The sequence below is a fragment of the Pseudochaenichthys georgianus genome, chromosome 11 (assembly GCF_902827115.2).
Source record: "Pseudochaenichthys georgianus chromosome 11, fPseGeo1.2, whole genome shotgun sequence".
Taxonomy (NCBI): Eukaryota; Metazoa; Chordata; class Actinopteri; order Perciformes; family Channichthyidae; genus Pseudochaenichthys; species Pseudochaenichthys georgianus.
Window position 1 is genome coordinate 6,061,109 of NC_047513.1, and position 11,753 is coordinate 6,072,861.

The 11,753-nt window shown below is 38.2% G+C and overlaps 1 pseudogene; it reads right to left on the reverse strand.

The window, feature by feature from the left end:
* Positions 1 to 3,969: 3,969 nt before the first annotated feature.
* Positions 3,970 to 10,834, reverse strand: LOC117455467 (trypsin-1-like; annotated as a pseudogene).
* Positions 10,835 to 11,753: the final 919 nt, after the last annotated feature.

The window sequence follows — 11,753 nt, forward strand, 5'->3', positions numbered from 1 at the left end:
TTATTCCGCCCGTTATTGTTCCGGTCTTCTCCTCTCGCATTGAACATCGCAGAAACTCCGTTCAAACATCAAAACGTTCAGCTCGGTCGGGAATCGATTGCTATTACTTTTATCATTGATAACTTTCATAATTCAGACTTCAACAAATCTTCATGCGACTTCAACCGCTATATGTCAATTCATACTTTCACTCAGAAACTTTGAAACTTTAAAATGTTACACATCTTTCTGACATTATTCGTGTAACACAACTTTTAAATCTGATTCTTACTTTTAGAGATATTAAACATTGTTCAGAGACCTTGGTAAAGAGGCCTTCTTGATATTTTAGAGTGTGTGATGTCACAGTTAGAGTGGAGGACAGATTTAATTTTGCCTTCATATTTTTTTTTAAACCTGCCATAATTCCCAAACCCTACTTGCCTGAGACATAATTTGTCATGAGAAACGGAAAACATCTCGTAGCTTTAAAAAAAAAAAAATTAAGCAAAAAAACCAACAAAAAAAGCCTCTTGAGGGCATGAAGTGACAACAACTTTCAACATGTCTCCAGTAAACCCCATTGTAAGTTCAGCCTCATCTTTCCCCACCACAGCAGCCGCACACCTTTAGTTAATCTGCCAAAAATGCCACATTATTAACCCAAAAGTACACAAAAAACACACTTCAGATGCTCAACTTCCTTGACATGCTTCACGCTTTGAAATTTCACTGATATCTGTTATAGTTCTTCAACAAAACGTTCACATGTAAGAGGTTTATCTCTCATTCAGAACAATGAAAATGCTCTCCTCTCACTGATTACTGCACATCACCATGGAAACCTTTGATCTATATGTTAGCTCAAATATAAACACCTGTGTCATGATGTCATAACTCCAACTGACATGCTCAGAGCAGCAGACTTCAGATAATGGTTAACATAGCTCTACGCAGTGGCGTTTTTATATGTACAAAAGTGGTGGGGCACAACAAACTTAGATGTCTATAAGCTTCTGCAGTGAGGTTCATGGCTGGTGAGGCAATGACTCTTCAGGTTTACAAATATTATATTTTGACCTAAATCAAAATATAATATTATTTTCAAAAGCTTTTTTTGTCTGATGCTTCAATTAATTTTAAACAGACAGTTCAACAGAAGGATACCCAACAAATATAATTTTATCATTTAAATATTGAATTGTTCTCTCTTAGTAAGATCCCATTTTCAATAAAATTGCAGTCTTACCTTGACTTGAAGATAAAGTCCATTTGCCTATCATTCTGGACAAAAATCTCTATTACTTTTTTGTAAAAGTCCTCCTTATGTTTTTGTAGTTTCAAAAGTCTATCATAAATCTAATCTAAATTAGATTAGATTAGATTTATATTTTCGAATCATAAATCTATTGATTAGATTATCTAATCAATAGATTTATGATTCGAACATTATAAAAGTAGGGTAGACATGTGGAGATTATCCGGCTGAACAAAACGTACATTTATCTAACAGGTTTGTTTCCCACAGATCTTATTTGGAGCTATTTTATAAAATCCTATGGAGAAATCTCGTTGCTTTTTTGTCGAGGCAAACCATGCGCAGCTTACTTCCGGGTTTTAGGATGCGTCACTGCAGCTCTCTCGTCTCCTCTTCACACACCACACTTTTCGCGGCACACGTACTTACAGCCAATCAGCTCTGAATTATGTGAGATGACGTATGGTGGGGATGGCAGCTCTATGCTTTCATTATTTTTTTGCCACACACATTACATAGGAAAATATTCTGAGCATGAGCAGTGTAGTTTTTACAGTCACCATTGATTTAGACAGTAAGAGGGAGGGGCAGGATCGGGTTTTGTCCCACATGGCTCTAAACAGCTCAATAGGCACACACTGTAGACACTAATTAGAAGAACACAGACTAAAACAGCAATGTACAGACGAATCAGATGATTAAACATGATCTTAAAATATATTTAATATATTTTTTAATTTACTTTTTCCCTTTTTTTGTAATCATTATTTTTAATACTTTCTGCTGACACTAGGTGGGGCTGTGCCACTGGCTCTACGTCAATTATGGGGTGTCATCATGTGCCGTTTCCATGGAAACGCATCTCTCGCCATAAAACAAGATGTCGCTGTAACTCCGATGGACACTGTCCAATCATTCCCCAAACTTTGCTTGTATATCACTGGTCCATGCCTCAACAGCTCTACACCAAATCTGAGGTCTCACCATAGGCTGTTGCCATGTAAATGCATCCCTCGCCATAAAACACGATGTTGTCGTGATACCTATACAAATGGTCTAAAACAGCACCAGACTTCAGATAATGGTTAATGGTCCGTCCCTCAACAGCTCCATGTCAATTATGGGGTGTCATCATATGCCGTTTCGATGGAAACGCATCCCTCGCCATGAAACACCATGTCGCTGTAACTCCAATGGACACGGTCTGATCGTCTCCAAAGTTTGCTTGTATATCACCGGTCCATGCCTCAACAGCTCTACGTGAAATCTGAGATCTCACCATAGGCTGTTTCCATGGAAACACATCCCTCGCCAAAAAACACGATGTTGTCGTAACTGATATGAAAATGGTCAAAACACCACCAGACTTCAGATGACAGTTAATGGTCCAGCCCTCAACATGTCTATTTGCCATTAGTGAGTTTTCCTCAAAAGCTGTTGCCATGGCAACACATCCCTCGCCGTAAAACACGATATTGCTATAACTCCTATGAAAATGGTCAAAAAGTGCTCAAACTTCACGTGTGCTAACAGTCCAGCCGTGAAGACATCGACGTGACAGTTTTGAAATGTCTTCAAATGCCGTTGCCATGGCAACACAATGCTCGCTATGAAACACGGGTTTCTCATAACTTCAGTGAAAATGCTCCAAACGGCCCAAAACTTCACAGGTTTGGTAACGATGCAGCCATCAAAACATCTAAGCGTATTATGGGGTGTCATCAAATACCATTGCCATGGCGACAGATCATTCGTCATCAAGTTAGTTCAATAGTTTGCAGTTCAAATATTCTGCTGCTTTTCCAAGCTTTTTTACTTTCTTTTCTTCTCTTATCACACATTCAAGCCCCCAGTGTTCATGTATCATTTCAATCTAAATTCTTCACTTTCTTCTTACACATTACATTTCAGAATAGCAATTCAGCATCAGCTTTTTAGCAAAAAGCATTCCCACTAGCAATTTCTTCAGGAATTGCATTCTCTAGTTGTATTAGCAAGTGTTTACACCTGTGTGTGTGTATATACACATGTTTACACATTTACAATATACCATTCAGTTTATTCAGTTTCATACTGTTACTGCACATTTATATTAATTTATACTTTAATAATGTTTATTTTTAGCCCTATATGTATGTTGGTCTATTTGATATCTTTGTTTCTAAATGTTCTTCTACGTGCAGGACTTTCATTTTTATACAAATTTAATGAGCATTGTTGGAGGGAGACTGAGACTCTAATAGTTGTACGTATGATGAAACTTTTGCCGGTAAAATTAGGCTTATCTCCAAAAACTGAATTCTTATTTTTTTTAAATACACCTAGATAAATGTCAAACTTGATGTTATGATGACTTAAACATGCAAAACCTCTGTGAGTCTGAGTTGTTTTTTGGATGGATGTGATAAGTCGTAAACACATTTTTTTATTCCATTCAAACTTTTAAAAATACTGTACCCAGGGTAGTGCAATTATTTCACCTTCAGGAACGTCCTGCTCCACACAAGAGTTGTACTTTTCACATTTAAAAAACAACCTGTACAACCAGTAATAGTTTTATGATACAATTACAGAGTAATTCCAGGAACAGCATTTGGTTGTTACGCATGCTGATATTTTACCGTCGTTGTTAAAACATGCTTCACAGTCAAATACATTCTTAAAAAGCCTAGACATACTTGTAGAAGGATTAAGAGTGTTGAAATAAAAAGAACAACGTTAGCAGAAGGACTTCAGTGAGAGGCAATAGTGGCGTGGATCCAGTCAGTGAACTGGCAGACCTGTGGAGAATACAAGGGATATCACTTTTAGCTGGTTCAGTTTACACTTATTATGACAATGACTGTGCAAAAGGTAAGATAGAAATCAGGCACATTCAATCAGTAGGATGTTGCACTCAGATAAAAAGGTTATAGCGTCATTTGTGTGAGATAGCAGACATCTGAAGATAAAAGGTTTGTGTCCACAGATATTACATTTAGAGTTTGACCTTCAGATATGACTGATCACACCACAGAGCTGAGCTTTGCAATGACAATTATTGATATAACTTCAATACAAATTGTAATAATGAAACGTGACCGTCTGAACAGCAACTCCCAACAAAACTAACAACAAATTCATTGTTGAAGTCTCATAGTTTTTAAAGTATAGTTAATTCAATAAATGTTCAACCGGGTACTTTCACGCTGAGAAATTGAGTGTACCCACCTTGGCGTAAACCCCGGGGCGATTCTCTTCAGCACAGCCCCAGCCCCTGGAGCTCCCCGTTACACACCAGAGGGCCACCGGAGTCTCCCTGAACAATTCAGAAATGGCAACAAAAATGTGGGGTCAGGCTATTAGTAATGATAGTAGGAACAAGTAAACAAGGAAAGTACAGTAAGAATGTGTTTACAATTTAAACTAAATCTGGGGAAAAGAAAGCTTGGTCTGTAGGGTCCTGACTTGGGAACCATAGGGTCACCCACCGGGTCAAGTCCCCGAACAAACCAAGTATGAAGAGTTAACTGATACTTCAAGAGGTGCCAGGTGACTTCCTGGGCCCTTCTGAGGTACCCATGAGCAAGGCACCACACCCTCAGACTTCTCTAAAGGAGCTGTACAGCACAGCTGCCAACTGTTTCTAAATAGGATCGGTTAAATACAAGACTACATTTCAATTTGAGTGATGACTAAAAGAGGAATTATTAGATTTGAATCCTCCTTTTCCATATGTATTTAAAAACAAATAAATAATAAAACAGATGAAAGTATAGGTCAACAAAATAGTGCATAGGACAGTTAAAATATAATATTATAATACATTTCAATTGAAAAACTCAGATAACACTCAATTAATGTTGGCATGACTGGTTTCTTAATATACATCTAATTAGACCACAGTTAACTGGATTATAGCAATATTGGAGGAACACAGTTGTTCAAAACAGAATAAAACATTACAATGGACTAATTGTCTAATGTATATTTCTGTGCTGTAGCTTACCTGGCAGGAGTCCTTTCCTCCCTGGAGGAAGCCGGCACAGAACATGGAGGAGGTGATCCTGTCGGGGTAGGAGCTCTCACAGTTCTGCTGCGACAGGATGGGCAGGTCCAGGCAGTGCAGGCACTTCGTACAGCCGACTGGACCACAAACAAGAAGAGAGACATTTTATATGGCCTGATCATGTCACAGCATTCAAATGAGCAGAATCAGTTTGACAAATATTGTCACAGGCAAAATATTAGGCAAGGCAAGGCAAGGCAAGTTTATTTATATAGTACCTTTCAACACAAGGCAATTCAAAGTGCTTTACAAAAAACGAAAGACATTAAGAAAATGGCATTTAAAATCAGTCATTAAAAAGAAAAGATAATAAAAATAAACATTAAAAGAAAAAATACATGGATAAAAGTTACAGTGCAGTTTAAGATGTGAATAGTTCAATTAAAAGCAGCGGCAAAAAGAAAAGTCTTTAGTCTGGATTTAAAAGTAGTCAGAGTTGCAGCGGACCTGCAGGTTTCTGGGAGTGTGTTCCAGATATTTGGAGCATAATAACTGAACGCTGCTTCTCCATGTTTAGTTCTGACTCTGGGGACAGAAAGCTGACCAGTCCCTGAAGACCTGAGAGATCTGGATGGTTCATAGTTTAGCAGGAGGTCAGAAATGTATTTTGGGCCTAAACCATTCAAAGCTTTATAAACCACCAGCAGTATTTTGAAATCTATTCTTTGACACACAGGAAGCCAGTGTAAAGACTTCAGAACAGGAGTGATGTGATCCACTTTCTTAGTGTTAGTGAGGACTCGAGCAGCAGCGTTCTGAATTAGCTGCAGCTTTCTAATAGATTTTTTAGTGAGACCTGTGAAGACACCATTGCAGTAGTCCAGTCTACTGAAGATAAAAGCATGGACAAGTTTTTCCAAGTCCTGCTGTGACATTAGTCTTTTAATCCTAGATATGTTCTTTAGGTGATAGTAGGCTGATTTAGTAACTGTTTTAATGTGACTGTTGAAACTCAGGTCAGAGTCCATGACTACACCTAGATTTCTGGCTTTATCTGTTGTTTTGAACATTGCAGACTGAAGCTCAGCGCTAACTTTTATACGTTCTGCCTTGGCTCCAAAAACCATTACCTTAGTTTTATCTTTGTTTAATTGGAGAAAGTTCTGACACATCCAGTCATTGATTTGTTCAATGCACTTACTCAGTGTTTGAATTGGAGCATAGTCTCCTGGTGAAATTGTTACGTACATTTGTGTGTCATCCGCATAGCTATGATAACTTATTTTGTTGTTTTTCATTATCTGAGCCAGTGGTAGCATGTAGACGTTAAAGAGAAGAGGCCCCAAGATGGAGCCTTGAGGTACCCCACATGTCATATTTGTCAACTCAGATGTGTATTTACCAATAGAAACAAAGTTGTTTCTGTCCTTTAAGTAGGATTCAAACCAATTTAGAACTGTTTCCGAGAGTCCCACCCAGTTTTCCAGTCGGTCTAGTAATATGTTGTGGTCAACAGTGTCAAACGCAGCACTGAGATCTAATAATACTAACACTGAAGTTCTGCCACTGTCTGTGTTTAAGTGGATGTCATTGAAGACCTTTACAAGAGCAGTCTCAGTGCTGTGGTTTGGACGAAAGCCTGACTGGAACATATCAAAACAGTTATTTAAATGCAAGAAATTACTCAACTGTTGAAAAACAACTTTTTCAATGATTTTACCTAGAAATGGCAGGTTTGATATGGGCCTGTAATTGTTCATTACTGAAGCATCTAGATAATTTTTCAAGAGCGGTTTAATGACTGCAGTTTTCAGGGCCTGTGGAAAAATACCTGAGTGAAGAGATTTGTTTACTATGTGAAGTAGATCTGAGGCCATGCAACGAAAAACATCTTTGAAAAATCCTGTTGGAATAATGTCAAGGCAGCAAGAGGAGGATTTCAGAAGTTGAATAATGTCCTCTAGGTTTTTATCATTAATCTGATGGAATTGTGTCATGGTGTTTGAATTGATATTAGGTGGACATAGGGACAACACATTTGCTGTTCCTGATGCAGAGGCACTTACTGCTTGTCTTATTTTCTGAATTTTGTCAGTGAAAAAGGAGGCAAAATTCAGAGGCTGCTGACACTGGGGGGTTAGTTAGTCTGTCGACGGTAGCAAACAAGGCACGTGCATTGTTTTTGTTTTTGGTCATGATGTCAGAGAAGAACGATTGTCGTGCGTTTTTCAATTCCAAATTATAAAGGCCAAGTCTCTCTTTATAGATTTCAAAGTGAACCTGGAGATTTGTTTTTCGCCACCTACGTTCAGCTTTTCGACACTCTCTTTTTTCTGTTTTCACGGTCATGGCCTTTCTCCATGGAGATATTTTCTTCCCAGTCACTTCCTTTACCTTAGTTGGAGCAATGGCATCTATAACATTTTTAATTTTTGAATTAAAATGATCTACTAGCTCATTTACTGAGATGTTAGCAGGGGCAAGTGTGGAAGAAAAATTCTGAGTAAACATTTCCCGAGTATTTTTAGTTAAATATCGCTTTGTGGTTACCTCTTCTTGAACATTTTTGTGAACAGAAATAGAGCTCTCAAAGAAAACACAGGAATGATCAGAGAGCGCAACATCATTCACCACAACCTTAGAGATATTCAGACCCTTTGAGATAATTAAGTCCAGAGTGTGCCCCTTATTGTGCGTGGGCTCCGTCACATGCTGAGTCAGTCCATAGCTATCAAGAACACAAAACAGTTCTTTAGCCCCTCTGTCCTGGGGGTTGTCAACATGGATGTTAAAATCACCTAGATGACTAGACGGTCAAAGTCAATACACACTATAGACAGCAGTTTGGTAAAGTCATCAAAAAAGCTTGCACAGTATTTGGGTGGCCTATAGATATTTAGGAACAGAGCTCGAGAGGAGCATTTCAGCTGAAGGGCCACATATTCAAAAGAAGCAAAGTTCCCATACGATGTCTTCCTGCATTGAAGGGAGTCATTGAACAGAATAGCAACTCCACCCCCTTTCTTATGCATTCTTTCCTGACTCATAAAACTAAAGTTGGGAGGGGTTGATTCGATAAGAACAGCTGCACTGTTATTTTGTTCAATCCAAGTTTCCGTTAAAAACATAAAATCAAGATTGTGCTCAGTGATAAAATCATTGATTAAAAATATTTTTCCTGCCAGATACCTGACATTTAATAAAGCTAGTTTAAGTTTGTTAGATACACTATCAGTAAGATTTTTTGTGACAAGCTGTGGCTGACATGGAATCAATGCTAAATTTGATAAACTCACACGAACGTTTGAGCACTTCCTGTTTCTAAGCTGATTCACCGCTCTTAATCTATTACCTATCAACACAGATATCGGCAAAGCTACAGGATGTAGCGGTCGTAGTCGGGGTGACGGATGATGACGGCAGCAGCGATGAACTGCTCGGGGCCGTCCTTGTAGCCGATGTGGTGCTCCCCCAGGCGCAGCTCGATGTCCTCCCCCCTGAGGGAAGGGAAGTGGAAGAATCACACGCACTGGAAACATGTAAACGTTGACTTTAATTAAATGTATTATGTCAACAGATTTCACACAACTGTACAAGGTAAGGGTATTGAAAGCAATACTGTTACGTTGAAATAACTTAGGTTCAACTTAATATTATTGCTTGACCTTATACAGTTATGTGAAATCTGTTCACATAATACATTTAATTAAAGTTAACGTTTCAGTTTCTTCAGTTTGCAGATTAAAAAAGTAGTTCAGTAGAATTATGTTGCAGAACCAGTACCTAACAAGGGATCGAACAAGTACTGAAATATTTCTCTGAAGTAAAAGTAGCGAGAATGCAGTGTTAAATTACTCACAAGTAAAAGTCCTGCAGTAAACATTTCACTCAAGTAAAAGAACCAAAGTATTTGCATCAAAATGTACTTTGAGTGCAGAACAACTATTGCGGCGGTAATCTTAAACAAAGTGCCGCGAGGGACTAAACAAGAGAAAAAACACTGTGGACGCGCAAAAACTCAGTCTTTCCAACACAGTATATGTTTGACCTTTTATTTCCTTTCCAAAAATGCAATATTCCATATCCATGTACGTATCTCCTTGTATGCGTGCCTGAGTGCCTGCGTGAGTGCGTGCGGTCAACAAAAATGGTAATTCTCTAGCTCACTCCCCCATCTATTGACAGGTGCACAGGTAAAAGCAACCGGATATAAGCACAAACGTCACCACCCCAATGCAATGACACGCCCACCACCTATAGTGACTCAAAAAACATGTATCTTAACAAACACAGAAATGGCTTCATATGTGGCTCCTACAACAACCATTTCAGAATACCTGAAATAACTGTATTTAGTGATGGAAGAAGTATTCAGATTACTAGCATTTATAAAGTGTAAAGATCCTCTGCTTCAAGTCTTCAAGTCTTGCATCAAAATATAATTGAAGTAACAAAAGTAAAAATACTTGTAAATGCATAGTGGCCAATTTCAGAATCATATGCATAATGCAGTATAAAATGACTGGATTATGATTGATGATGCATTCATGTGTTCATTACAGCTGTTAAATGTAGGGCTTATTGGAATACATATTTGAGGTTCTGATATTTGAGATTCTGATATTTTAACCTTTTGTATTAACTAATAAACAGCATTTTAAAAGTCACTAGTACATTTAGCTGTAAAATAAATGTAGTGGAGTAAAATGTACAATATTTGCTTCCAAATGGAAAAAACGTAATGTACAAGTACATCACAATTGTAATGAATTACAGTACCTGAGTAAATGTACTTTGTTACTATTCACCACTGATTGTATTCTAATGTGATCAACATTAAAAAAGGTGGCAATTATTCAAATGACTTTATATACTGATTGGTAGCCTGACTTAAAATAATACATCATGATTTATATTCTGAATTTATAATCTGATTTGCAAATTATTTAGTGACAAAAGCTGTAAAATATAGGGAAGTCAAAAGTAGAATACATGCTTCCAAATCAGAAACAGGTTTATGCCAAGTAGGTTTACACTTTCGAGGGATTTGCCTTGATGTATAAGCTGCATACATAAACACAGTTAAAGAAGATACATGTATAAGAAAACAAACAGACAAAAAATGTATATAAAAAAAACAAACCGATTATAACTTTGAGATATAGAAAATGATTTACATAGATATACCAAAAAAACTACGTACTGTACAGTATACTACATGTATGACAAAATACTCGGAATAATAAAATAAAATATGTCCAGCATTGTTATGAAAAGTAGAAAGATGTGCAGATATTAAGAGAGGTAGCTTGAGTACAAATGGGCAAACATGTGTGTGTAATGAATTGTAGTGCAGTGGAAGGTAGGTCAAAGTGGTTGCTTTTCCCCACTGTGCCTAGCTCACTTATAGCAGTGAGCGGCGCTGAGGACCCAGCACTCGTTGATCAGGGTCGCTCCACAGTAGTGCCAGCCGTGGTTGAGGGACACCTGCCAGGTCCCTGCACTCGTAGCCCCCCACGATCTTATCATCAAAGCCCAGGGCAGCTGAGTGTGAGGCAGTAAGGGAGAGGAAGGGGCACACAGAAAACATGCAGGAAAGAAGCCGAACACATGCCCTGATTAAGTCTATCAGCTGTGATTGTAATACAATTCATTTACTCGAGTATTGGGTACTATTTTGACATACTTGTACTTTACTTGAGTGTTGTTAAATGTAATACAACATGTACTTTGTACCCCCCACAATTTAGGAATATCTCGTACTTAACACATATATTTAAAATAAATACCAGTTAATTTGCATGTATTCAAATATGCTTACATTTCATGTGATGACATATTTTATTTATTTTAAATAACCTGAATTGGCTCACATTTGACAAACATACAAATAAATGTATTTGTTTGTGATCAAAATACAGTACTGTTCTATAAGACGTTAAAAGAGCCGTTCTGCATAACAAGTACTTCAAATACTTCATGATCATAGTATTTCTACTGTGAACTGCACATTGTTGTTAGCCTGTTATTTTAAACACAAACATTGTCTTCGTCCAGCAAACCCATGACTCTGACAATTCTAAAATTGACCATGCAAAGGTATTTTTGAAACCTATCGAGCAAAAGCTTTGATTCCACTCAAGCTTACCATTGGTAGCAACCAACAGAGCACAGTGAGGAGCAGCATGATGGCCGTGGTCTAAGGGAGGTGGCCCATTACCTCCTCACTGTATAGTGGCTCTGCATGATGGCCGTGGTCTAAGGGAGGTGGCCCATTACCTCCTCACTGTATAGTGGCTCTGCATGATGGCCGTGGTCTAAGGGAGGTGGCCCATTACCTCCTCACTGTATAGTGGCTCTGCTTCCCACTCAACATCAGAGACAGCTGATTAAAGGGAATGAAACACAGCATGTACCGTATGGGAAGTCTGACATCTGCGACGACAGCTTATCCCATATGGTGGGAAATGCAAAGCTGCGTTAAATAAATAATGTAATTCTGCCAGGGGGGGGAAATGTGTTGCAATC